At 37.1% G+C, this 27,451-nt stretch overlaps 1 long non-coding RNA gene across 2 annotated transcripts; it reads left to right on the forward strand.

Annotated features, from left to right (window-relative positions):
- The first annotated feature begins 15,376 nt into the window (after positions 1 to 15,376).
- LOC135411539 (uncharacterized) lies at positions 15,377 to 18,061 on the forward strand. 2 transcript variants are annotated; one of them, XR_010429198.1, is made up of 2 exons: positions 15,377 to 16,322; positions 17,842 to 18,061. It is a non-coding gene; the product is annotated as an uncharacterized LOC135411539 (long non-coding RNA). The 2 variants fall into 2 exon arrangements; XR_010429199.1 differs by having other exon boundaries at positions 17,848 to 18,061.
- Positions 18,062 to 27,451: the final 9,390 nt, after the last annotated feature.

The following is a 27,451-nucleotide window of genomic DNA, read 5'->3' on the forward strand; positions in this document are numbered from 1 at the left end:
TCTAATAAGACCCTGATTTCATTCATTTTCACCTGTAGTGAAGTAATTCCCTTGAACTGAGCCTAAGTATGGAGAAGAAAGTAACAGACCGGCTCATGCTCTTCTCTCACCTCTCCTCCCCTTTGGGCACGGTGTGGGGGCTTCCTCCTCCCATTTACAACATACACAGGTTGGTCTCCTGCCATGCTTTATTAAGAAGGCAACACAAGCAGCAAAATCAGCTCCCATTTCCTCCAGCCAGGCAGTGACAAACAGTGCATCTGCTGACGCAGCACCACCCACAAACACCAGCCCATTGCCCAGGCCTTACCCCAGCCATACCTGCTCTCCACAGACATTACCCCTCACCAGGGCTCCAGGAAGTCAGCTCTTACATCATTCTCCTCCAAATTTAGATTAACATTGCAAGTGCTTCAAGGCTTTGAGATGCCTGCAATTTCTGTGGAGCTGTAAATTTGCCTTATTGTAAGTCTGAACATACAGGTAATGGCAAAGATGTGGTGATTATAGTATTTAATGTATGCCTGTTTATACTGTAGTTACAACTTAGGCTAATGAATTCAATTTTGTTAAAGGTTTCCCCAATATAATGCTTTAAAACAAAAGATAATTAAGTTGGTTTATATTCAGATATTGCTCATTTCAGATCTCATAAAAGTTCTAACAACTGCCTATGGTTTGAGAATAAAGAAATTAAAAGACACTTAAAGGACTGTCCATAAACTGCTGTTACTTTAAAAGTTGAGCAAAATTTTTAAAATTTATTCTATAGAAGTATAACCCCGAGGGAAGCCTATTTACAAATAATGCTAATTTTTAAATAGTTTTAACAAAAATTGTGTTCAAATGTTCTATTTCATTTACTTCAATATTCACTTGATAGTGTTTGAATTATCTCTAATTTACTGTTTGATTATATAATCTTTTATTCATATAACTTTATTATATAATAATGTATTTTTCATTCAAAACATGCACCCATTTTTTGGTAGCTCTCTCTGTACTGAAAGTGCTGTTCCAACATTTCTATTTAGTCTTTACATCAAACTCTGTAAGGCAAAGATAAGTTATTACTAAAAGGAAAATCAGAGGGGAAGAGTAAGTAACTTGCCAAAGAGTCACACCAACTGTTAACATGTCACGTCTCATAAGCAGTTCACAAGACTTTTGCTATTTTTTATGTTGCTTTGAAAAAAGCAGAAATATTCTTCATATATGAGAGAATTAAAACTGCACTGTTAGTTGTTATTATAGTAGAGAAAATTATAATGGATGATCACTAGACCCAAATATTTTTAATGTGATTTGACAGATTATGTGAAAGAGTGGCAGCAAGAAACAAAAAGGAAGATGACAAGAGATTTATTGCTTAATTCATTATTTGTCTTCTAAAGCCTTTTCACCCCACATATTACTAATCCTTGCTAAATGGGAAACTGCTACCATAGCTTGTGAGACCTGCTCCAGCATCCCTGTCCTGACATTATGGCTCATGTTGGCTTTGGAGACCTGCCCTGGGGCAGGATCTGCTGTGTAGAGAGCATGTCCGTCCCTGGCCCAGCCTGGTAAGGATATGCCAGCCACACTCACAGGCTGGTTCATCCTGCAGTCTTGGCCATCTCAAACAAAATGGACTGTGAATGTTGATCTATATATATAACAATAAAATTGTATGAACAGGATGAAGCTTTGTTTCCTGGCATACAGTGAAAGGTGAATTCCTATTACAGTGAGTTGGCTGAGCGAAACAATGGTTGTGGGAGTCCTGAGTAGGAGAAGGAATATGACATGCTTTATAGCATCGGTAAAATCAATAGAGGAAAATGCACCCAGAACCAATAGTCAAAAATTATGTAGAAAAATTGGTAACAATAGAGAAGATGGCCACAAAGATCAGGGCTGAAGATAATGCCATCCTTTGAAAAACTTCTGCACAAACTCAGTTCCAAATATTTTTCACCCCTTCCCCAGGAACAGTGTTGAAGAATCTCAACTTTCAGTTGACAAATAAATAAACCACATCCTAGACCTTGTTATGGTGACAGCCTTGAAAATATAAATCAAGGATAAACTGATCCAGTGATGTTTCCAGACCTTAAAGACATCACAGGATGATTGCTGAGGAACATGAACTGTCCTACACATACGGATGAACTATTAACTCAAACCTACAAATGACAGCCTATGGTACAATGAAAGCTGAAGCTGCATGGACAGTATACAATAGATGTAATATCAGACACATCATATAAATCATGCTGTGCACAACAGTATGCACTGCTATATTTAATCAAACAAAATAATCCTTAAAAATAAAAATTTGCCATAAAATTCTTACTGCATTTATAAAATTGTACAAAGCTTTTCTCTGATTGTCCTTCCAAGACAGATAAACCCCCTGGTTGCTCTGTGGTAAAGAGAGTGAATCTTCCATGAAGTCTGGTCCCAGTTTAGTGACATCATCAAGAGTGACAAGTTACCGACTGAGCCTGTCAGAGAATGGGCGTATTTATTAAAATGTGTAATCTGTCTCTGAATTTAGGTGCTGCATTAGACTTGTGTAGATTGAATGAGATAGGGCAGAAGTGCATATAATAGAAAAGCAATAATGAAGGTAGCTAATTAAAGTTCTAAAGGAGCAGATTTTGACTTACGCCATCCCGTAATTTGCTTTTCCTTTAATGACTTTTCTCTGTCTCCTATACATGTAAATTACACTGTCTGAATGTCCACTGAATGCTAAATTGCACATTTTTTTCTACTCTTATTCTCTTTCATCCAAACTCTAGTTCTCAAAGCAATTAGAAAATTTGATATTCCATTTTCCATCACAAAATACTATTTGGTCCAGTATGTGTTGATCAAAATTATGATATTACATTTGGTAATGTTTGTTTACACTGATATTTTATACTCAAAACATGTTATATTTTTGTAATTTTGAATTTTTATTTTTCTCTTTGAAAAGAAAAATTATCAGGAATTACATTAAAATAGTCAAACCCAAATGCTTATATTTTATATAATTAAAGTAGTTTAACTGTCTTAGGAAAATTTGGAGTTGAGTTTCATTAAAATTGTTTCCTAACCCTGTTTTGAATATAAAACATTCCACAATCTGAATTTTTTTGCAATGCTGTTTATGTCCAGAGTAACTAATAGTTTGGTATGTTTGTTAAATATGACACTTCTCACTAAATGTGGCACCTATAGTCATATACCTGGTGAAGACTTCATAATTGTGACTCTGTGTTTGTTTATTACTTTTGGCTTTTATCCATGAATTTTACAAATACTTTATTTTTTTTTTATGTGAAAAGTGCATGCAAGAACTCGAGATAGGAGGTTATTTGTGCCCAGTGTCAATTACTTTCCTGTTGATATTGAACTGGTCTTAGAATTTCTGCCTAAAATTTTCTTTCTTTGGAAGAATGGACTGAAGGTGAACTGGTTTGTACCTCATCTACTCCTTGCCCAATGGGCAGTGAATGATGTGAATCTGACAATCAATTGACCTGACCAATGACAAGCTTGGGATAATGATTTAAGGAACCTGTCTTGGTTTTGGCTGGGATGGAGTTAATTTTCTTACTAGTAGGTGCTACAGTGCTGTGTTTTGGATTTGGGATGAGAATGCCAATAACATACTGATGGTTTAGCTGCTGAGCAGCAGTTACACTAAGTCTAGGACTTTTCAGCTTCTTGTAAGTGACTTGCCAGCAAGTAGGCTGGGAGTGCACAGGAAGCTGGGAGGGGATACGATAGGACAGCTGACTCCAACTGACAAAAGGGGTGGATATTCCATGGCATATGGTGTCATGCTGAACAATAAAACTGGGGAGGAGCTGGCTGGAGAGGGGTGGAAGCTTGCTGCTCACAGACTAGCTGGGCATCAGTCAGCAGGTGGTGAGCAATTGCATCACTTGTTTTATATATTCTTTTATCATTATTATTTTTTTACCCTTCCTTTTCTGTTCTATTAAACTGTCTTTATCTCAACCCACTAATTTTACCCTTTTTTTTGGTTCTCATCCCCATCCACTGAGAGGGAGTGACCGTGTCGCTGGCTCTGTGGTGTTCAGCTGCCTGCTGGGATAAACTGCAACAACAGTTTAGGAGTTAAGACTGATTCTAAGAGTTTTTCAACATATTAATTTGAACATAAAATCATTTTTTTGCCCTGGAGAATTAAAATTGGAAAGATGCAGCCACCCTGTATTTGTGGATGCCAGGGTAAAATCTCATAGGTCCTCTATGAGCCAAAATGTCATTGTGAGAGGAAGAACTCAAGTTTTATGAATTTTCATTAGCCTCCTACTTACCCAGCCCCTACCTGCTAAGGGATGATGGGTGATGGAGTCAGACTGCAGGGGAAGTGGACTGCGCAGGGGCACAGGAAAGGTGCATATGTAGTGAATGCAGTTTCATTTCTACATATAATTATTTCAAATCTTACTCTTTGGACAGAGAGGATTGCCTTAGATTCGAGGTTGCCTTGTAATTGGGCAAATATTATGCAGCTGATAAGCTTAAATTTGTTGTACAAATGAATACCCCATCTGCGTATCCACCATGAGTGCTCCACCAAGCCTTAGAGAAAACTGGGCAAATCTCATTGACTCCCTGCAATGGAAGGAGGTCTGTTTGCATCTGGTCTAAAGAAGGTGCCTCAAAGAGACTGAGTTGAACTAAATACAATAATTTTAAAAAATAGCCTCAAGGTGACAAAGGAATAAGGTGGAGGCCGAGCAGGAAGAGTTTGACCTTTCTTTTATGTGTATTAAGCTGCAGGTCTCTTCAACAACAGAGCAGAAAAGCTGTGAATTCCTTGCATGTATTCTTAAACATGAATGGATAAATTGAGAAGGTTAAAAGGGCCCAAGTTGCACTGTTTTCTGGAGGTTTGTTTTTGAATGATTTGGCAGCTTTATCTTTCTGTGTAAGAAGTAACGATGCAAGCAAATATAATCTATTATGGCAATCTGTGGTGCATTTGTATCTACCTGTAGATTTGTTTCCCTATTTGCTGTATGTTTATGGTGTGCCTTCTAGAGATCTGATGTGGAAACCAGTCATCTCACAGGTTTGGCAGGAATAATGGGAAAGGACAAATTTGTAATATGGTGGAAGAGTGTTAAAAACAACTAGGTAACAGGAACAAGACAAGAAGACAAAGTATCTCTTGAGGGGAAAATTGAGGGAGGGTCCTAACCAGCACAGCAACATCCCCTGAATGAGCAGGGGCAGTAAAACACAGACAGCATTTGGCCCCTATTGAAGTTCTTGGGGCTTGAAATATTTGGCTGATGGAGTAGCTGTTCTCCCTGACGGCAACCTGGTGATGAGAAGGCAGGGAGTGCTAAGCCAGATGCTCTTACAAAGGTATGGTTTCAATGTAAAAGCTAGAATTGTGCATATATTTAATTAATGGGTAGTGTTTCCAAGGTTGACAGTGCGTGCACCCTTTAATCTTTTCTTCCATGCCTTTCATAAATATATGTGAAAAACTTGCCATAGATTTATTTTTCTCAGATTAAAAATGGCATTTGCAACTTACTTTTTAAAACTACTGTCTTCTCATGGGAAATTCTGAAAACATTTTCTATAGAAATAATTCTATTTCTAGAGCATATATTTTTTTTATCACTTTTCCCTATTGATTACCAGAGATATTTGCATAAAAATACGCACATAGGAATTTATCATGTGCTGCTGCTTTTTTCTGACTTGAAATAAAAATCCCTGTGGAAAAAATGTACTCCTAAGCAACAGAGATTTTCATAGGAGTATTTCATTTTAAATAAAAACAATCAGAGAAAAAAATACCCTGAAAATATTACTTGCTACTTTTGGAAAATAGTTTTTAGTAATGATTTCCACAAAGCTTTTAATACAATAATCATGCTTTTAAAGCTCTCTCCTAATTTACTTGCAACCAGCATAGTTTAATACAGAAAAAATAATGGCATGTCCCATATTAGTATTGTTGTGTTCAGAAATTCTTGCTCTACTTGCGAAGATGGTCTTGCAATTAAATTTTTGTCCTACATCTAATGCTGGTGAAAAGAGTAATTTTGCAAAACTGCCCATGCTGGGTAGAAAAATAGAGCTATGTTTTATGAATATTTTCCCATGATATATTTTTAGTATTCTCATGTCGTCTGTAAAGGCAATTCATTAAGTCCGTGTACAATCATTTTCTTGTCTGAGTGTCTTTCTAGGTATTTCACCTTTGTTTCTTTGATAATGACTGAGCACAATAGGAGACTCCTAACTAGACAAGTTATTTTCAAATGCTTTTTCCTTTTCCCCTGTTACAAGTGTTGGTATTTTTTTATTCTTATCCTAAACAGCAAGATCCTTATTCATAGTCCTAGACACATAAGGAAAAAACAAATCTAGAAAACATTCCATCTTGAAGATTTCTAAGACTTTAAAAGGAGGGCTAGACCATATAGGACTTCTACCTTCATGTAACCTGGATGATTTTGGATTGGCAAGGGTTCTGCTCTCTGACACGTTCTGCAATGACAGTTTAAGGAACTGTTTCTTCTCCTCTCCACCCAAGCTCCTGTGTGATTTCTCTGCCAGCCCACCCTCAGGGCTGCTTCAGGGGCAGCCTGCAGGCACAATTAGAGGACAAAGTGTAAACGTAGCCTTCTGACAGTGTGCATGATGGGGGAATTAACACTGGTTTGGCACAACTTCTCCAGTGAACTTCCATTGATTAGAAATGAAAGCTGAATCAATATGACACTCCCTAACTATCACAGACGTGGTGAAGTTTTGATCTTTGTAGAAACTTCATGTGTCTTTGGGAAAGTCTAAAGACTAGAGCACACCACAAAATAACATATTCTAAGAAAGGTACTTCGAAAAAAACAAAAACCAAACCAAACTTATAATTACAAGCAAGCTCTCTTCAAGTTTACTTCTAGGCTCCAGAAATCTGAAGAGCAATTGGAAATCATTTCACTGTATAATGTCAGGTGGCACCTTTAAAGGTTACCAGAATGATACAGATAGGGAACATCAGTGTTTTCCTTGGTTTAAAATTTTTACTTAAAAAAACCCTTTTTAAGTTATTTACTGGTTTATGGTCTATTATGGTAAGTTCAAAAAGTAAGTTTTTCTTTATTTCTTTTATGGTATGAAATTAATGTATTAGATTTGGATACTAACAGACTAATCAAGATGTTTCATGTAAAAATTAGAGATACATGACAACATAAATTCAATAAGCTTAAGGCAGAGGTAGGGGGGGCTTATCCTCTGACTGTCTTTGAAAGTAGTCTCCAACAAAGAGGGGAAACCAGCCATGTTGACCTACTAAGGGACAGTCACTCTGGAATGCGTCGCTGCCAACAGAACCTGTACCAGAACCATTTCTTGTGTTTGCTCTGCAATGGTGGCACTCATATTCAGCTCATCCCTGCTTTAAAACAACTGATTACAACATTACCCTACTCCCAACTGTTTGATGTGCAGGCAAAAAAAGTACAGAAAGCGAGGAGAAGGGAAAATCCATCTGAGCTTCATCCAAAAGCTCAGGGTGATGGTTCATGCTCCCCAGCTGTATTGTAGCTGATGAAACTGAACTACATCTGCTCCTTGAACTAATAAAAATGTCTGCTGTGCCTCTCATTTCACTCCCTAATGGCTCTGAGGGAGATGATAGTCCATGAATACTTCTTGGTGTGCACCCTAGCTGAAAACAGCAACTGGGATTTCCTTACTTCTTTCCAAGGAATCACTTGTATGCCGGAAGAAATTGCTCCCTAGTATGCTGATGTAACTTTAAAAAAGATGATTAAGATTATTAAATGAACTTTTCTATATTGTAGAAAAATATTATAAACCTCTCAACACTGGAGAACAGTACAGGAACTCTTATTTTTAAAGAATTCTAAAAAGAACATTGATTCTCTTAGTTCCACTTACTATCAAATTAAGCAGAAGGTTTTTATATGATTATTAATTATACCTAAAAAAAAGTGTAATTACATTTTACAATTAGATTAGTGATACAAAAACCTTAATTTGGCAATTTTTTTCTAAAAGGACAATACGTAATCTTTTTCAATTCAAGTGAATGATAGTGGGCATCTTTGTGTCTTTTTCTTCAGTTTAAGACCAGTGTAAAGTATGTATAGGTAATATATGACCTCATATATTGTTTTTAATCAGAACATAACCTCAACAGGGTATGTTTGGTGAATTAGTAAATTAAATGATTTCATCCAATTTTTTAAGATTCTGGAAAATGAAAGTAGTATAGTCTTTAGTCTTACATAGGATAAAAATATCTGATACTACTGAGGCAGTTTTTGTACTCTATGGCAGCTAAAAACAAATAAAACCTGGAGTATTGAAATTCTGCAAGACATCTTATGGAATTTCTTGGTACTCCACAAAAGAGTCCACCACATCTCTGAAAGTAAGATGTCCACAAGAGGTTTCTCCTCAGATTTTTTTTTTTTCACAGCCCTGAAGTCAGTCATACACTGGGCACAGGACTAACTTTGCCTGAGTTCAATCATATAGAGTGATCTTTAATCTCTGTAAGTGCTTAATATAAATTCAAAAGTTTAGAAATACAAAGATGTTTGTATTTTTGTGAAACTATTACATAATTCTCTAGTGGCTAAAGTCAAATGGGAAAGAACACACTTGTGGGTTTTGCTGCTCTACATGTATATTAGAAGGTTTTGTCCAGTGATATCAACAGATTTTGTAATCATTTAATGATCTCTGTCATCATACATTGTGATAAAAACCACATAGTGATTTTCCTAATGAATTAGCAGTATACAAGGTGCAGAGTCAAATTACAAAGATGCATTACTGGCTTTGCTGATTTCTGGTGCCATTTGCACAGTTTAGCACCCTACTTTCCAGCCACACTACTTTATCTGGTTTGGGTACTGAATTACTCAAAACCCACTTTGATAGCTTCAAACTTGGTGACTTTTGAAATAAAAAACAGACAGAAACCTTTTATTTCACAATTTAGCTTCATTATGAAGTGGTTAGAGAAAATTTGTAGTTAATGATGGTCCAAATACATGATTTAAATTCTTAACGTAAAAGAACAAGTCTAGTTAATGAGTTTTCACCTAGAAAAAGAGAAAAGTATTTACTCGAAGCTGGAGTTAGAAAGTTATTTCTATCAGTATAAAAGATCATAAACCTGTCTCACAACCTTTCAGCAATTTAGATGTGTAATTGGGCCTTCAAGACACACTTTGCGTTGACATGTGTAATATTAAATTACTATCATCGTGATTTATATACCTAGCTAGTAGTTCTGCAAGCTACTAAGTATAAACATTGAATTTAAAAGCATGCCCCTACACATACTGATTGAAATTCTGTTAACTTTATCATTGACTCAAGCAGAGCAAAGTTATCACCCAGTGATTTTCAACTTGCCATGAAGGTATCAGGGCTTTAAGAGAAAATCAAATTACTTAAAACTAGTGAAGAAATTGCAGACAAAACAGCAACTATTTCACTATCCATTATAAAAAAATGGCAATAAAGAAAAGGAAAAATGTAAGAAGCAACATTTTTAAGCCTCTTAATTTCTGAATTGTAAATTCTTTAAAGAAAATAGGCAACCTTAGTAAGATTAAAAGGTACTTGAGAGCATCTCCTGAAATCTAATAAAGTCATTCAATTGCATTCTGTTTCACAGAGTAAATCTGGTAGATAAGGCTATGCCTGTGTTCTTTCTGCTTCATACTATGTGTCACAAGTTGTGCTTTGTCTCTGGCATTTCTGGATTCCAAAGGGTAATGTATCATTAGATTAAATTACATCCTCCTGAGATAAATAGAAAAAATATTAGTTAAGAAACCCAAAACAATAAAAGATACACATCTAACTATAATACTACCTTTAATGCAGTATGGAAACATTGTAATACTACAATCAAGAGCTTATTCCTGAGCACTTTTGTAATTTGTATACTTTTTTTGTTTAATATTATGGTGATATTAATCTTTATAAACATCTAACTGAATCCGAATTGGTTTGGATTACATTCAAATACTTAATTTTAAATTACTTCTATTAGTGCTATTTGGCTGAATGGACATAATAGTTGTTCTGATGTCAACTTACCTGCAATGAGAGGTGGGAACTTGATAGAATTTGTCCAGGCAGTCATTTTTCCCCCTCCCCCAGTATGTTGAAATGTGATAGTTGGAAATGCTTCCTAGTAGCAGAAGTACTTTGGGAATTTCCACGGGGACACTACTCTGTCTGAGAAATATCTAGGACGTGTGGTTCTTGAGAAATGCTCCAGGAGCTGATTGTATTGTCTGGAAAGGTTTGGGAATGCTAAAATGAGGTTCAGATGTGCTTCCCATCTGGAGGGAGAAGAGGAGGAAGGAGAGGAAGTTAGGACTGTTGTTAGCAGAACTGTTCACCAGTTTGAGAAGGAAATATTTTCAAACTGGGGCTTCAGTGTAAAGTGGTAGATTGGACTAGATGACCTTCAAACTTCCCTTCCAACCTAAACTATTCCATGATTCTCTGAAAATGAGCTCCTCAGCCTTAGTCTGCAAGTCAGATGCCATGATTTATTTGAGAACTAGAAATAAATTTTTTATGTGGGAGCCTCCAAGACCTTTTCCATCATGCAAGTGAAGCCATTATAAAGGAAAACTACATACTGAGGGAGGAAAGGTACAAAACACCAAGAGGTATCTGCTTTGCTTTCCATCAGCCTCACTGCTTTTAGCTGTTCACTCTAAGTGAAATCAGTTCTTTTGGGAAATTATTAACAATGTCAGACTTTGTTGTCCTCAGAATGATGTAAGAAAAGGAGCACAAACATACAGCACTGCAGACAACTGCATTGACAGGTAGAATTGCTCAGTTTCTCAGAAAGTACTAAGAACCATTACAGGTTTATTGAAAGGTGCAGATCAGGAGAATAAAGATCTATCTAGCACCACTTTGCCGGACTTGTGCTTCCTCTGAGCTGTAATGTATAGCCTGTAATGGAGGCAGCAGCCTGTGTTACATCATGCCCAAAGGAGAAGGAATCCAGAGGGTGAATCACTGTTGTTGGAAGATGCACATTCTACAAACTGGAAAAGTTAATATTTGCTATGATAAGCTTCCCCTACAAATAAGTCTGTGTGAACTGGAATTAAATGGTTAATTTTGCTGATAATGTGTCTGCTATAAACTTTAAGTCTATTTGTTTAAAGGGCAACTGATTACAGAATCACGTCTGGCTTGTACCACATGCTTCAAATTAAGAGTAAGATCAGTGCCAAATATTGTTTGGAAGTGATTTTCAATTTCTGTATCATTGATCCCTAGGAAAAAAAAAAGACTGGTACATGCAGTTTAACTTCTGTGGCAAGGAGCACTTTTGTGAATAAGCTTGAGACTCCTTGCTGCCTGAAAAAAAAAAATCTGTCTTTAGGGCTCTGTCTTTATACATGCAATCATTTAGAAATAAACATTTTACCTCTCAAGTGTCTTGAGAACAAAAGATCAAGAACCAAAGCTCTACACAGGAGGTTTCAGAAGAGAGAAATTATTTCATGTGCTTATCCCACCTCAAAAGTACATCCTCTCAGACACCAGGTTATTACTGAGAATCTTGCAGAGGTTTATGGAGAGCTTTATTCTGGCTTCTTACTTACTTTTTTAAAGCATTTCTGGACAGGAATTACAATAGATGAGGCATTAAAAATAACCCGTAATACTTGTAAATTGAGTCACAGCCTCTACCTTCTCCCCCTCTATCTCCATCCTTGTAACAGACATGTATATGAACCTCCCCCATGTAGGAATAGATCTCTTATTTCTACTGGCAATGCAGAAAGAGTTGACACTGCTTCCTCTTGCTCAGCCATTTTCCTCTCTACTTAAAAAAAAAAGGAGAAGAACTGAATATATATATTTCTCACTGGTGACCTACATATATTTCACTACTTATATATCATCTTATCTTCCACGTGGTGACTTCTGCTTCAGTAATGACCATTCTATAAACTTTAGATTCATTGATACCAACTGCATTCCCAGCCTCTTATTAATAAAAAATCATTTGCTTAAACTTAGGCTACAGTGTACCTCTAACACATACTTTGGCTGATTTGTGAAAATGTCACAATTTCTTTATAGTATAAATGGTGTTGTTTTCTTTGCTAAGATTTAAAATCAATATGAACAATTCAAATCTAATACCTTATCAACTAGTCCAATCTGTAAAATAATTATAAATGCATTGGCAAAATTTTCACATTCACAGAACAGATTTCAGACCATATGTCTGTTGTGATGCAACTGAGAATTCATCCTTAGTTCTCAGACAAGGTATGTTTAAAATTACTGTGTCATATGGCTTTGTGTGTTAGGCATTTCCATAACAACATTATCACACCATCATTTCAGATGCTTTCAGTCATAGGTCAAATTTATCTACTGACCATACATTCACAGCAAGATATTTAGGTGCAAGAATTGCAAACTGGAAGCCTACATTTCTGTAAATATTCTGTGTGGAAAAATGTGCAAAAAACCACCCAAAAAACACCAGACCAAAAAAACCCAACCAAACAATTTCTGTCAAAAATCTTGGTGCTTCTAAATAAGGACCATGCAGAGAAGAGGAATGTTGGGATTGACCCCAGAAAATGGACCACTGAAGTAGCTGAGCAATAGTAATTTAACTCAGTTTTGTTGCTCCACCTGGGAAAGTAATTCCTGTACTTAAACAATGTAGTAATGAACTATATAAGCATACAAAGAAGGGTGAAATATTTTGGTTTACTAAACCAATCTACTGCAGGATTAGTAAAGATAGGACAGACTTTCCATTGGCAGAAAAGCTACTAGGGTCTCTACTAGAGTCTTTAAGGAGAGCAGCATTCTTGAGAAATCTTTGAAATAATAAAAATAATTTCTTACTGTGGAGAGATGTTCAGATTTCACTGAAACCTGTGGGTAAATGCCTTGCAGGTCACTTTTGCTGGTGAAGAGGAAATGCATCTTTCCCATTGTTTTCACTTCCTTTGTGTTCTGTGGGATATGGTAGTAAACTCTTCTACTCCAAAATAGCCTAATTGGTTTAGATTTTCAGAGCTCCTGCATTTTTCCAGTCCTAATTCTACTGCAAGAAAAAGAAGTCATCTTTGAGACCTGTGAGATAATTCTATGGTGTTGCAACCAAGCTTTGTGCACCTGTTTGTAGAGGCACTACATGGTCAGGTCTTGTGCTATGCAAATTTCAGCCGACTTGGATGTGGATTTCTATGACCTTAATTTTCCTGGCAGCTGGAAGAAATCTGATTCTGATAGCTAGCAGTCTGATCTTTCTTCTTCTGGAGCTCCTAGTGATGCTGTCAATTTTATCAAATGCAGATCACATCCTAGAACTTGAATCATTAGCCATAATTTTTTGGCATTTAATTTTATATATTCTTGTGTGCAGTACGCTGTAAAATGTTTAATGTTAAAACGAATTTCTGTGTTCATCCAATGAAAAAGGAAAGGATTTTACTGCTGCCTATTTCTGATTTTTGACATTTTTCTATAATCCTATTTATCTAAGATTTGCTTCATAATTGTTTCTAAATACATGTATTTGGAATGCCATAAAAACTAGTTATCATCAGCTCACTAACAAAGGTAAAAGAATACTTTTATATTTTTCCTGTTAATTATTAGCAATTCACAGTCATTTTACTAGCATACATTTTACTTAAACAGTACAGCTATTACTGGGTAAATGTACTCAAAATAACCACATTTGAAAACTGGTAATTTCTTAGCACTTAATAACTGCTTTGCTTGATCGCTGAAAAGGAGCTAAAAGTAAGATGTTCTAAGCTCTATTTTTAGTTTCAACTTCATAGCTTTTTTATTTATTCACTAAGTATTTTTTCCAGTAGTTTCTGAAGTATGGCATTTTGTCTGAGTGTTCAGTTAGAGATGCTCCATGTGTTCTGGTGCTAACAATCCCAAGGAGTCCCTAGTACCTCAATGAGGTAGACTCATGCATGTAACTGGAAAAACTATAGAAGTAAAATTCACTTTTTCAGTGAGCTGATGGAAAGTAGGGGGTTTTCAGTCCATCTATTTAAAGTGTATGTGTAAGTCTATTGGTTACTTTTGCTATTTGTTTTACTTTAAAGATTTATTCTGACATCTCTCCACAGAACTTTCTAGATATGTCTGAAAATTATTTCTGCCCTTTTTTTTAGAAATAGATTGATTACCCAAATTTTCTCTGTAGCACAGAGAATTTCTGTTAGAACAGAACATGGTAAAAGTGGTCTTATTTGGTTACATATGGCTGTCTGTCAAGGAACTGTAGCCTTTTTTTATTCTGGAAATTTTTACTTTAATAAGATAACACTTCAAATAACATCAATAACTTCAATAACTTCGAATCTGCATACACTGCAGGCCTCCTTGTGTCACTTGCACAGTGGCAAAGAGAGGCAAAATGTCACTAGAGCTACTTGTGCAGAAAAAAAATCTAGGATTGGCTTTCCTGCAGCCACTCTCCCTTGCTGACTGTGAGACAGCAACTAATTTGGGCTTGGGATACCTATTCTGCAGGGTTCCTTTTCAGTTCTCCCCTAAGAAAGGAAATCTTATACTCAAGAGTCTTTTTTTTCATTGAGCAGTAACACCTGATGGTGTCAAGTACATTAGAACAGTAATTTTCTTGTGAGGACTGGTGTGAAGGAAAAAAAAAGAAGTGTCTTCAAAGCACTTTAGGTCACTAAAGCCTTTGGGAGTTGATGGAAGTTCGGGAGCTTGATATCTGAAGATATTTGAAGATCTAGGGATTAGTTTATAAGTGAATGGCCTGTGTCTACAAATTGCCATATGCAATTTGGATACAAGCAAAAAGTTTTGTAACTTTAAAGGAAAAGTTTCCTAACTCCACCTCATTTAGTGAAGGGTATTGCTATGTGGTTCGACAATATCTCCAGGAAATATGATGAGATAACTTCTACTGATATGGACTACAGGACTCTTGTAGCTCTTCATTTTAAGTTGAACAGATGCATGAACTTAGAACCAACCTTTCAAGATTTTTGATTTTTTTTCCTGGAATTTAAATTAAACAAGTTTGAAGCCAGGTAAAACCTGAAAAACGAATTTAGTAGAGCACTACAAGAATTAGAGAGTTAAACACCAAATGCAAGCTTTAAGCAAGGCATAGAGAACTTAGTATTAAGAAATAGCAGAGGCAATAAATTCACTAGAATACAGGACACTCTGACATGAGGGAACATGGGCATGAACAGGGAGAACTAGCACACACAAAAAAGGACATATGGAAGAAAACAAAGGGAGATAAGAAAAAGGACAAGCCAAGAAATTAAGCACTTTTGCCAGATATTGAGAAACCCTGCCAAATGCATAAGGAAACTACCCAAATTAGGGAAGGTTCAAAAGTTTAAGAAGAAGATGATGGTGAGGACAGCGGGTTCATGATGAAGAAAGACCGGAACGACCACCAAAGTTCTCCCCAAATTGAAGACCACGCCTCTAACTCCGCCTCAACTCCGCCTATTATGAATATTAAAAGTAGATGTTGCAATGTAATGAATATTCATAATATGTGATGTAATTGCTTAGCAAAAGGTGTATAAAAGCTCAAATTGTAAGTTCTTCGGTGAAGCAGTTTGCCCAGGGCGACCTGGCTGCTTCCCGGCCGTGAAAAATAAATACCTCCTGCTTATAGACTGAAAACTCTGTCTCTGAGCAGTTCCTCTGCGCCTTCTTTGGGGCAAAATTTGGCATCAATTTTGGCGAGCCAGGCAGGAGAGGGGGGTCTTCCTGAGCCAGGACCCAAGGGGCCGGGACGCTCTCAGGGCCCCCCGACTGAATTTTTGTCGGCAGAGTCTCCCGGACCCCTTGGATCTGCGCAACGGTGGACAAGAATCTCCTGCTCTAAATTAAGAGGTATTTGATCTTTTATATTTTAGGTAAAAGCGCTTTATTGGTGGGGATAGGACGCTATCGCCCAAAAGGGAGCCGGAGGGACGCCTCGGCATTAGCCCTAAAACTGGGTTCGAGTCCCAGGTATCGAAAGCAGCAGGTTAGAGTCCTGCAAAGATAGCAGGTTAGAGTCCTGCAAAGACAGCAGGTTAGAGTCCTGCAAAGATAGCAGGTTAGAGTCCTGCAAAGATAGCAGGTTAGAGTCCTGCAAAGATAGCAGGTTAGAGTCCTGCAAAGGTAGCAGGTTAGAGGCCTGCCAGAAAAGGGTTAAAGTCCCAACACACCAGAAAAAAAAAAAAAAAAAAAAAAAAAAAAAAAAAAAAAAAAAAAAAGAGGTTCTATTACTTGTGGCATTCTGATTGTTATTTGTATTGTTTTGTTTGCCTTTTGTGTATCATAGACTATTTTGTAAAATGTTGTGAGTGTCATAGACTATTTTGCTAAACTATTTTGCTAAATGTTTAGAGTTCTACATGGGAAGTGATGCACCTTTTGTGCTTTTGTGTATTGTCTGGCAATATGTTTCTTAAAAGTGCTTTTGCTTTGTGTTTTCTCGTCCGCTTTCTGTTTTGTGTGGAATATTGCCCAGTAATGTATTTAAAGTTGCGTCTGACTTGAAAATTTGGGAGACTAATGGTCCTTAACACTCCCTTCTAAGCTGTCTCAAGATTTGAGAGTGTTTCCTTCTGATTTTCTTGAGAAAAGGGGCTCTAGGACCCAGAGAAGCCTCTAGTCCTACTGAAGAATTCCTGGAATGCGGTAGCTAGAGATAATGTATTGTGAATTTCTTTGTAATGTTTCATTTTTATATGCTGCTTTTTACAAGCTGTTCTGGTCTGTGTTAAAATTGTAGTTTGTTTGATTCTACTCTTAAGTGGTAATGCAACAGAAAACTTTAAAGAACTTAAAAGTGTGCAAATGTGTGTGAATGTCTGAGATGCAGCATCACCGTGAAGTGATTGCAGAGCTAGAAACAGATAAAGCAGCTGGATGTTGTATGTATGAAGTGCTGAGACAAAGTAAAAGGTATTTTAAGACAGTGAAATAAATTAAGAAAAGTGTAAGCTTGTTGTGATAGTGTAAAAGAATTTATCAGACAATCAATTTAGAGAAGAGACGAACTAGAGTACAACTTCTAGTGATTTAAAATATTTGCAACTGGAAACCAGTTCAGGAACACGACTCCTGGATCAGCTGGTATATTACTGATGCTCAAATAATTGAAAGGTCCAGGGAGAATCTGTCCTTGAAAGATTAACATTTGTCAGCAGTAACTAGTACTTTATAGATAGATATTCTGTGTATGATGCGGTGAGACAGATTGAGAAATCCCAGATAAGTGCATAATTAAGCCCCTATAATAATAATGGGAGGCCAGCAAAGTAAAGAAAGCAGCCTGCCAGAAGTCAAAAGGGATGAAAAAGAAAGTATTTTGCCAGAATCAGAAAGCATAAAGATAAAAATAGATACCGAAAGCTTAGAGAACGATCAAGAGGAAGGGATTGGCTATTCATATTGTACCAGGACTGCTGAACGGAAAACCAAAGACAAGGAGGGAGAGAAAGCAAAAATAATTAACTGGGCAGCTCTTTATAATGTTAGACAAGGGCGAGATGAGACGCCTTCGGAATTCTTAGACAGACTTAGAGCTGCCATGAGAAAATATACACCCTTAGATCCTGCGTCAAAAGCAGGCAAACAACAATTACTAGCGTTATTGATGGGACAGAGTAACCCAGATATTAGAAAGAAGCTGCAAAAACTCCAGCATCTTGCAGATGAAAATTTAGAGACAGTAATGAATGAAGCTTGGAGAGTTACAATAATACAGAGAAAGAAGAAAAAAAGAAAAAGGATGAGGAAGTTGCTAAAGTTATAGTGGTAGCAGTAGCAGCCCAAAGCTCAAGGTTCCCGGAGATAAATACTAGAGGCAGAGGTCGTGGTTACCCTGCAAGGGGAAGAGGAGGTTTCCTTTCCCAACAAACCAGAATAAAGTCAAAACAGTGTTCCTATTGCTTGCAAATAGGTCACTGAAAACGAGACCGTCCTAAATTAAATAGGAAGTTTAAGAGTGCTACTGTCCCCTATCAGAGCAGTGACTGAGGAGGACCGGTGAGTCATTCCCTAGCAGACCCACTAGTTAAAATGGAGCTAGGGGAGGGTGAAAAAGAATTAGAGTTTTTAATCAACACAGGAGTTATATTTTAGTTTTGAATCAGGAACTAATGCCAAAAATTACAAATTTGTACAAGTTGTGGGAGCGACAGGCCAACCAGAAAAAGCCTATTTTTTAAAAAAACCTCTCAAGCATAAAATTGAGAAACAAATAGAAGATTATAGATTTTTATCTACCCAATTCTCCAAGGTCTCTACTAGGTAAGGATTTATTTGTCGAATAATTCAACAAAAATAAACTTGAATTCCAAGTAAGCGAGGAACAACTGATAATAGCTTTGAGCCTGACTATCAGTTGTATAAAACCAGTAATCAGAAAACAATACCCACTGAAGCTAAAAGATAAGAAAGGGAATCGAACTGATAATAGAGAAATTTTTAGAATGAGAGTTACTCAATTAACCTGGACAGTTTTACCTCAAGGTCAAAGGCCACAGAGAGATGGTACTCTTCTACGATATGCAGATGATCTGCTAATAACAACTGGGACAGAAGAAGAATGTGTTAAATGGACTATTTCTCTGTTGAATTTCTTGGGTTTAAGTGGATATCGAGTCTCTCAACAGAAAGCGCAGCTAGTGCAAGAAAAAGTGGTGTACCTGGGATATGACATTTCCAGAGGACAACGATCCCTAGGAACAGCAAGAAAAGAAGCCATCTGCCAAATGCCTAAACCCGAAACAGTGAGAGATCTATGAGCCTTTCTAGGGATGACAGGTTGGTGCTGTTTATAGATTTATCAATACGGGATACTCTCTAAACCACTGTATGATTTGCTGAAAGAGTCTAAGAGTGTCCTAGTCTGGACTCCCGAAGCAGAGAGAGCTTTTAAGAGACTGAAACAAGAACTCATAAAAGCCCCAGCCTTGGGCCTGCCCGATGTAACAAAGCCATTTTAGCTGTTCTCTCATGAACAACAAGGAATAGCTTTAGGAGTCTTGGCACAACAATTAGGACCACACAAAAGAGCCGTAGCTTATTTCTCCAAACAGCTGGATGAAGTAAGCAAAGGATGGCCCAGCTGTCTGAAAGCAGTGGCCGCAGTAATCATAAACATAGAAGAGGCCAGAAAGCTCACATTGAGCCAGAAAATGACTGTGTTAGTGTCCCATACTGTATCCGCAGTACTCAAGCAGAAAGGTGGCCATTGGTTGGCACCTTCTAGATTGCTAAAGCACCAGGCAATACTAGATGAGTCAGATGATATGACCATTCAAGTCACTAACATTGTGAATCCAGCCTCATTTCTAGAAGGAAGAATGTCAACAGAACCAATCGAACATGACTGTCTAGAGACCATCGAAGCTGTCTACTCCAGCCGCCCAGACCTCAAAGAAGAGCCGCTTGAAGATACAGACAACTGGTTCTCCGACAGCAGCAACTTCATGAAACAAAGAGTAAGGATGGCAGGCTATGCAGTGACCACAACGGAAGAGGTAATCGAATCAAATCTTTTACCGGCAGGGACTTCAGCCCAGAAGGCAGAACTGATAGCTCTTACCTGAGCTCTGGAATTGGCAGAAGGCATACGAATTAATATTTGGACAGACTCTAAGTATGCCTTCTCCTTCATGCACGCTCATGGAGCAATTTGGAAAGAAAGAGGACTACTAACTGCCCAGGGGAAAACCGTCAAACATGCAGATGAAATTCTACAATTGTTAGAAGTAGTCCAACTCCCAACACAAGTGGCCATAATGCATTGCAAGGGACACCTGAAAGGTAACACTGTTCCAGAAATAGGAAATAGGAAAGCTGATGCAGAAGCTAAATTAGCTGCTGCAAGGACCGAAGAAGTGACTATAACAGCTTTAGAACCAGGAGAGCTAGATCCTAACTTTCAACCAGATTATCAGGAATCAGATCATAGGTGGATTCAAAAGAACAAAAACAAATTGTTAGACAATGGATGGGGTCAATTAGAAACAGGACAACTAATAATACCAGGGAAATTAATGTGGCAATTTGTAAAAACAGAACATGAGAGGGCACATTGGAGTTTAGATCCACTTTATCAGTATTTGCAAACTAGAATAGCAGGACCAAAATTATTCACTACCATAAAACAGGTTACATCCCAGTGCGAACGATGCCTGAAGAATAACCCAAACACAGAGACCAAAATATACCAAGGGGCAATAAATCAAGGTAAATTCCCAGGTGAAGTATGGCAAATTGATTTCTCTGAACTCCCAAGAAAAGGGGGGTATCAGTATTTATTGGTGCTAACTGATACGTTTTCTGGGTGGCCTGAAGCGTTCCCCTGCAGAACAAACAAAGAAAGAGAGGTAACTAAAGTCTTACTAAATGAAATTATACCACGGTTTGGGGTACCAAGAAGTATTTCTTCAGACAGAGGTTCACATTTTTGTGCGAAGGTTGTGAGAGCAATAAGCAAAGCACTGCAAATTAAATGGCAATTGCATGCGCCCTACAGGCCACAAGCCAGTGGGCAAGTGGAAAAGATGAATCATCTTATTAAACAACAAATTGCTAAAATATGCCAAGAAACTAACTTACAATGGTATCAGGCTCTGCCTATTGCTCTGATTAGATTGAGAGTCAAACCTCGATCGAAAGAAAGGTTGAGCCCATTTGAAATTCTGTATGGTAGACCTTATGCTATGCAGATTGTAAATAGCGATGCTGTAGACCAAATAGGCAATCTATATATATCCGCAGAAGAAAGAGTTATATTTCCTGTTTTAACATTAGGAGCTATGTATCAGAATGTCATTGTCAAACCTGTAGACCATAACGTCTGGGCAAACTATGACAGTACTAGGAACAAGTGGCAATCAATTAGTACAGAAGCATGTATCCCTAAAGGGCAATTAAGTTATATTTGCGAAAATGCCATTGTAGAAGCTAAAGACCTATGCTTAGATGCTGAAGACAGTGTATGTACCTTTGAAATGCTTCCACACATTAGAGCCCGATCACAAGTATTCTATATAGGGAATGGATGCGCTTGCATTAGAACCGCTTATAATGATGTTACTATAGATAATTTTCATGAAGTGACTAACGATACTAATTTTTGCATATGCAACTTCACAAAAGTCATGGGTTGTGACTTTAACTACACTGCTCCCATAACTACACAACAGTTAATCGAAGCTAAGTATACTTTATATCATGAGATACCCAAGCTACAGATAGGTATGGATACTAAGCTTCTCAAAGAAATGCTTATACATCCTGAAGTGGAGAAGTTAGTTCAAAAGGTGAACCAAACAACTCAACGCATGTTGTGGCAGGTAGAGCATAATTCAAAAGGTATAAAGGATATCCTAACAAAAGTTGCACAAGTAGGTCAACATCACTGGTGGGATATCTTCACAAGATACTCCCCAACAGCAGCACAAGTTTTTCACCACCTGATACACCTAATATTAATTATAACCATGGCCATGTTCTTGTTAACTCTCATGAATATATGCCTGTGGTGTAAGTTAAAATCCATGGTCAAAAGAACCCAAATAATCTGGGTGATAGTACAAGCATATCAACGCCCTCTAGAATTAGAACTTGACGAAAGAATTCGTAAGTTTTAGAAAAGGGGGGAATGAAGCCAGGTAAAACCTGAAAAACGAATTTAGTAGAGCACTACAAGAATTAGAGAGTTAAACACCAAATGCAAGCTTTAAGCAAGGCATAGAGAACTTAGTATTAAGAAATAGCAGAGGCAATAAATTCACTAGAATACAGGACACTCTGACATGAGGGAACATGGGCATGAACAGGGAGAACTAGCACACACAAAAAAGGACATATGGAAGAAAACAAAGGGAGATAAGAAAAAGGACAAGCCAAGAAATTAAGCACTTTTGCCAGATATTGAGAAACCCTGCCAAATGCATAAGGAAACTACCCAAATTAGGGAAGGTTCAAAAGTTTAAGAAGAAGATGATGGTGAGGACAGCGGGTTCATGATGAAGAAAGACCGGAACGACCACCAAAGTTCTCCCCAAATTGAAGACCACGCCTCTAACTCCGCCTCAACTCCGCCTATTATGAATATTAAAAGTAGATGTTGCAATGTAATGAATATTCATAATATGTGATGTAATTGCTTAGCAAAAGGTGTATAAAAGCTCAAATTGTAAGTTCTTCGGTGAAGCAGTTTGCCCAGGGCGACCTGGCTGCTTCCCGGCCGTGAAAAATAAATACCTCCTGCTTATAGACTGAAAACTCTGTCTCTGAGCAGTTCCTCTGCGCCTTCTTTGGGGCAAAATTTGGCATCAATTTTAGTAAACAAATCATGCTCCCCAAACTCATACGGGCCAAATGTTAAGAGTTTTGGACATCAGCTGGGTGGTGATTCAATGTATAGACATATTTAGCAATCTAGAGCCACAAGCAATTCTACTAAAAAGGGAATATTTAAAGAAATGTCTAAGAATAGTTTCAACACTCATATAGAAACATTCTGTCATGCAGGTACTCATCCAAAGGTTGGCAGACATTCAATTCAGTACCAGAGGAATCCTGAGGAGGAAAAAATACCACGATGCCACCCACCCACTTAATAATGTGTAGTTTTTGCTGTATAATTTGCTGTAAGCACTTTGAGGCTGAGAATGTTCCCACAGAAGTTAGGACAGGAATGATGCCCCCCCCCCCATTGTTTAAGAAGTGATTAGGGTTGTCTAAGCAAAAAGTATGTGCTGCTAACAACTCTTACTGAAAGGGTTTTTAATGTTAATAGAGTTCCCAAAGTCTCATTTTTTTACACTTAATTCCAAAATATTTATCTGTGCTATTTTTGCACCTCATGTTACTGCATTGCTGATGTGCAGGATGTATGCAGGCACAGCATAGATTTATATTCTCTGACTTGGTTCAGCTGCATTCAGTGTACAGTGAAGGGTGGAGGATGCAAATCGCCCTTTCCTGCTGTGACCACAACCCCGAAACAAGCCCTCACTGCATTGCTTCACCCAGCTGCAGAGCTTTCTTCTGGAAACATGCGCCTCAGGGGGCTGTGGAAGGAGCCCTCACAGTCACCAGCTACAGCTGGCTGCTTGCTGCTCTCTGCATGAGCAGGGCAGGCAGCTAGAACAAGTGCCAGAAATGGTTCCGTGGAGCCCAATTTTGGATCCATAAATTAAAAGCACTTAATGTGAACTGGTCCCCTCAGATATAAACCACAAATTGTTAGCAGAGCCTCATCCATTTTCAGCCATCCTCAGAAATCAAAAGCTTTTGTCTTCTGGTAGGCAGCCTTTAACTCTGAAAGTGTCCTGAATACTGATTTCATGGGAAATATGAGATCAAGGAGCTTGATTCATATTAAGACGAAATCTAATTTGAACTTGCTATAAATCAGGAAAAAGAAGGGTTAAATCAGTGTACTGTTAGTACAGCAACAGAGAAACTGGGATGTTCTACCTAGCATTTTATAGCAGGGAAACAATTTTTTTGTGGAAATAGCTTAATTAGCCCCTTTTTTTACCTTAGAATCTTTCATAAATGGTTGCACTTCTTGTATTACAGTTCATATTCCAAGACGTGCTAAATCTTTTTTGCATTTTACAGCAATACCAAAAACTCAACATTCAAGTTACAATGCCTAACCCTGTTAAGTCCCCATTAACTAAGATGAAAGATTTGTTGAGTACTGCCTTTATATTGTTTTTCACATTTCAAAGCACAGTCGGTCAGTCCTTTGTATTGACTGAAATTATTAATAGAATTGCAATCATAAGAAAATCAGAGGTAATTGGGGATATAAGGCTGAAATAAATTAAATATGCAGCAGTGTCCTAAAATGAGTTTCAAATGCTGGTATTGAACTCAATAAAAGGCAGGATATTTTGAGTGGAGCAAAAATCAATTTATTTGGGTATTAATAATTGCAGATCACAGGTTGAATATCATATTGCTCCAAAATTGTTGACAAGTCAGAAATGAGTCCATATGTGTTTTTCTTATTTTCTCATTCTCTGCGATGAATTTTTTCCTCTTGCAGTATTGCTAAAAAGATTTTTTTAACGTTCAAAAGCCTTAACATTAGAGGTTTGAAAACATTTATTTTGAAAACATTTTATTTTTCAAATTTATAATTAGTGTTTGCATGTACTTATGTACATTTTGTCTTACAGAAAAAGTAGCAGTGACTTCAAAAACTAATGTTAAGTTTCAGGATGCAACAACTGGAGAAACTTAATTCCAATCCAAACAGATTTTTCCAGTTTAATATGTCTCAATTTGTAGCCTTGTATTGTTTTAAAATATTTATTGTATTAGCTCTTATTTAAGCTGCACTAGCAGTTGATGAAAGCTTTTACTCTCACTAATTTTTTGTTTCAAGTGCCAGTTGCAATTCAGCTAAAATTTTGAAAAATGAATAACATGGTCCTGTATAAGATGAGACAGTAGTGAATCAGATAATATAAATCTGTGAGTTTCTATACATTTTAACATATTATTGTGAATTATTCAGTATAATAATTAATCTTTTAGCATATACTTTATCTTGCTTTTTACGTATAAGAAGTATCTTCTACAATTGCAACAGTGCCTTCTCCAGCTTGGCTTTCAGAAAGAGGTTCTGCAATACTTTGAAAACAAACATGAAAGTAAACATTTTAGTGAAAAAATGGTTGGAGAATATCTACAATGAGTTAGCTATGGAAGGCACCATTTACTTTGTGCCATGATATTTTTAGGTCTAGAATTAGAATTTGTTTGTGTAGAGTGGAACTGTCTGCCAACAAAATGCTTTGTACAGAAAAGCATTAACAGGACACATCAAATGTTTAAGTGAATTTGTATTTTGAATAGTTAAAACTTCCATTAATTCATGACTCAATGTGTAAATCTGTATCAGATGAGCTAAAAGGGCAAGAATGTTTTAATTTCTTCACAGGTTTGCATTCCTTTATTAGAATTTAATTTGCATTGTGGTGAAAATTACTTATCCTAGCTCACTGTTCCTAAGAACTGTTATGTATTTTAATGCCATTGAAATAAAAAAGCATTTATTGCCAGCAGAAGACTACTTGAAAATCTCATAACTTTGTTGTAGTTTGCTCACATGTAAGTCATATTTCATACAGAGAATGATGCTAAGGGAAAGATACCTCTGAAAATATAAAGTATTCAGAAATTAGCAAGTACAAGTTTTGCCATGCAGTCAAAATCCTTTTTTATCTACCTTCTGATAGCCATCACATATGCACTCTGTGATAGAACCACAATTACATCTAGCTTTTCTGGGCTTTTATCCTGTGCTGTAACAGAAGGTGCTTTTTTTCCTACTGTAAAACATTCTTCCTTTAATCACAGTACATTCTGCACACTTAATGAGGTAGGGGTATGTTATCATGTCATTAAAGACTATATCATAATATATAATAAATGGGAGCTGATTCAAGACTGCATCACCTTTGATGTGCTCAAATTTGCAACTGTAATTTTCTTCTTTTTTTATGTTATGTAAATATAGAACCAAGTTCTGTTATATGCAACTATATTGAAATCATGTAGATCACTACCTGATTTACTCAGGCCGTCTACTTCCATGGTTCTTCATAGACTTCGGAATTTCATAGGTTTGTAAATTGATTAACTGTATATAGTTACTCACCCCCAAAATTTTTTGATGGGTGACCATCTGTCTATATTTACCTGTATATTTACCTATTTATAGCTTTGTGTCAGCCTTTAGAAAATATAATTATTTCAAGATAAACAATGGTACTAGTATTATACTGAATTGTCCATAATGTTTGATCAATTGTCCATAATGTAAGATCAATTCCTTTGTGGCCCTAAGGGAAAAAGAAGCTTAATTAGAATGCTAGACAGATTTTGGCGCTGGTAGAAGCATAATTTACTATAGTGAGTCTTGAAGATTGCCTTGAAGATAGTGTGTAGGCAGTCAGGGAACTAGTTTGATGCAGAAAGGGTACACCCACAGGCACATGGGGCAACTACATCTTACTCTAACCTTCAGGGAAAACCAGCTCAAATTTAGGTTACTAATCTTGTGTTGAACCTTGACCATCATGCATAAGGATTGCTTTTCAAACGTATTTATATTATAGCTGCTACCTTATAAAAATTGAACTCACAGGCACACAAAAAAAAATGGAGAGGAATGAAAGGAGACAAGGAGAATTTGTTTAATAAGTAGAAGTGATCCTTTGTTGTTCTCATATAAACCACTATTTCTCTCCTTGCCAAAATGCCAAAATGTGCAGAACAAGAAAATGCATGCACACGGGGTCTCTTCTTCTTCACTTCAGTCATAAGTCTTCAAGAATCAGCTTTCCCAGTCAACTGAAAAACAGTTACAGCATTAAGAGGGGAGAAAATCCTGAGTTCAGGGGTCAAAAGACTTCTAGCAACATGTTAGAATCTAGAATAGTGAATTATTCAGACCCCAAAAAGTTGAGGTACTGGACGTAGAGGTACTGAGAACAGTGTTAGTAAAACAATGCTACAAAAGAACCTCTCAAACCCTTGCATTCCTTATATCTAATCAGTATTTTTACTATAGATAAAAAGTTATATACCAGTTATTAAATATACCAGTTATTAAAAGAAGTTGTCATACTTTCACTATCTCCATTTAGCTATTTTCTTTTGAAATTTTTAAACCACTGTTTAGCTCCATATTGTTTTCAACTCTAAAATTACATCAATAAACAATATACCAAAATACCTCAATCACTCTCATTTTATTTCATCCCATCTTCCATTTCCAGACTTTTCACTTGCGTTATTTCCAGTCCTCCAGTTTGTCCACAGTATAGCTTTGATGCTGTAATTACAGTAATAGTTTTATTTCTGAATCTGTGTTGTCAAAAGTGAGCACCTGTGCATACTTGTGTTCGTTTGACATGTTGATCTGAATATAGGAGGTACAGTGACAATTTGATTGCTTATTTGGCATCAAGTTCTGATTAAAAATGGACAGTGGACTCCTGTCATTTTGGGCAGGAGATTAATACAAATTCTCCAGTCAAAGAACTTCATTCCCATATTAGCGGAAAACAGCTATGTCACGCAAACCTGTCTAATGATGCATGATCCTCAGAAGGTAGATTCATAGTATTTCCCTCTCCTGCTTTGACAGGCACAGCTGTAGCCTGTTCATCTCCAGAAATAGCTCTGCCATTGCATGCATCACTTTCCTGATGCTTGACATACCAACCTGTACATTTATCTGTTGCCTGATGCACATGAGTGCCCACAGACACCTTTCCTTCTCCTCCCTCCAGGAGGAGGGTGTCCTGGGGGAGCCACCTACCTTCTTTCTTTCTCCCATAGGAAAAGT

This window comes from Pseudopipra pipra, chromosome 3 (genome assembly GCF_036250125.1).
Source record: "Pseudopipra pipra isolate bDixPip1 chromosome 3, bDixPip1.hap1, whole genome shotgun sequence".
Classification (NCBI taxonomy): domain Eukaryota; kingdom Metazoa; phylum Chordata; class Aves; order Passeriformes; family Pipridae; genus Pseudopipra; species Pseudopipra pipra.